This window comes from Grampus griseus (genome assembly GCF_964374135.1).
Source record: "Grampus griseus genome assembly, chromosome: 4".
Lineage (NCBI taxonomy): Eukaryota > Metazoa > Chordata > Mammalia > Artiodactyla > Delphinidae > Grampus > Grampus griseus.
The window spans coordinates 19814830-19817191 of NC_138997.1; positions in this window are offsets into that span (position 1 = coordinate 19814830).

Genomic DNA, 2362 nt, shown 5'->3' on the forward strand with positions numbered 1-2362 from the left:
CGCCCCCAAATCCACAAATTCTCGCGAGATGCAATGGGGCACCGGATCGACCTGGGGCGGGCCGTGGCCGGGAAGCACCGCCCCTGAATGCTTATATTGGTGGGAGGGAGAGGAAATGGAGTTTCCCGCACTGGTAAGAGCGCGAGCCGACACATCCCTCTGTCAGACGCTCAGTCAGGAATGTGCTGTGGGAGGTACTATGGGTTAATTACCGGATACCTTTAGTCTACGTTGACTCGGGCTTTTGAAGTTTCCGGTGCAGCAGGTGAGCGATATTGGCTCGCCTGCCGGCCTGGGCTGGTTAACCTGTGGGAGGAGTCGCCCCTCAAAATGGGAACAGTTATTTCAAATAGAACCGGGCAGGCAGCTGATCAGCGCTCCCACGTGCGGAATCCTAGTGCTATTCTGACCCTAGGGCCTAGAGGGTCAGCCCTGAGAACAGAGTGACCATTGACCAGACCCCAGAATTAGAGCAGCCTAGAAATCAAGCTCAACTGTGAATTGATTAGGAGGGAGGGTAGGGAGATTGGGACGGGCTGTTTACTTGCCTCTGTAATCAACGATCACCATCGCTAAGGTTTAGGTATGGGAGTAGGTTTAATACCTTTTTCTTCTGTTGCTGTGTTTCAATCCCTAGAGCCAGGAAGTTGCAAAACTCATTCAAGAAATAAGAGTTTGGGGTCCGAAAAACTCAGTACTTACTGAAATATCCAGGGAGAGAAATACGGGGTTTTATTCTGCCGGTGAAAAGGATGGAGAGGTGATTTTGCTTTCTGGTATATCATACTTAGGGCACAGGGTAGTAAGATTAATTTTATAGGGCATTGGAAAGTAAGAACTGACCTGCTTATGGTTTTCTAACGTTCCTTAATGACCCCACTTAAGAGAGTAGAGATCTTTAAGAATTAAATGGAAATATAAATTTGTTTTTTAAATATACTTGACTTTTAAGGGAAAGCAGGAAGCTATTTCCTCCTACTATAAAATATTACTTAATAAAAACTTATTAAGCCTGTGGTAAATTTGTATTATTCAAGTGACCATAACAGCATCACTAGAGCAATTAGTGGAACAGTTCTTCTCAAACTAGTATCTTGGAATCACCTAGGATGTGTTCGAAATGCTGATTTTGATTTAGTAGGCCAGGGGTGGCGCCTGAGATTCTGTAATTCTAACAAGATACAGATTACTCAGAGGACCACCCTGTGAGTACCAGAGCACCAAAGTGCTCACCTCATGGCCTGCTGGACACCTCTGCCCCCTCCTTTTTTCCTAAATAAGCTTCCTTTTGTTCTCTCTTTTAACCAGTCTAATACAGTAGAAACACAGGATTAGACAATTGGAGTGAAAGAAGAAATGCAGGTTTGAGTTCTTGTTCCATTGCTTCCCATTTGTGTGATATTGGTGTGGTTACCTAGTTTCTTCAACACTAAAGTAGGTATAATAATAGCTGTCCTTTCTCAGGGTTATCATATGCTTCAGATGTCATAATGCATGTAAAAGGGCACTGTAGACTACAGTACTGTATAAATGTAAGTTATTAGTCAGTCAAACATTAGCTGGCCATAGTGTGAAACAAATCTATAAGAATAATAATAAATATAAGTAATATTTATGGAACATTTATAATGTACCAGGTACAGTGCTTATTAACCTCTTTTCACAAATAAAGAAATTGATGCACAGAGAGATTAAGTTACTGTCCCACGGTCACAAAGCTGATAAATAGCAGTAGTAGAATTTGAACCCATGCAGTTAATATCAGAGTATTTATTGAATGGAGTATTTATTGTCTCTTAATTTAGAAAGTGGGAGGGTAGGATGTTTTAGATTTCTACTTTCAATACTATCCGAAGCTAATTTTATTTGACTTATTTCTCCCTCTATTTGTTTTGCTCTTTCAAAAGCCAAGTATAAGAATGGTAGGAGGGCTTCCCTGGTGGCGCAGTGGTTGAGAGTCCGCCTGCCGATGCAGGGGATGCGGGTTCGTGCCCCGGTCCGGGAAGATCCCACATGCCGCGGAGCGGCTGGGCCCGTGAGCCATGGCCACTGAGCCTGCGCGTCCGGAGCCTGTGCTCCGCAACGGGAGAGGCCACAGCAGTGAAAGGCCCACGTACCGCAAAAAAAAAAAAAAAAAAAAAAAAGAATGGTAGGAAACATTCCTACCTACTCAGAGGGAACTCACAAAATCCAGGAGGTCCATGAAGAAAAGCCCTAGAGAAGCTAATTTGTACTACCCTAATCTAAACAAGCTTTGGTATGAAAATATAATGGACCACATCAATGCTCTGAATTAACAGAGCACAGAAGAGTGAGACAAATTTGAGGTCAGCGTTCTTAACTGTTTTTGAGCCACAAACCA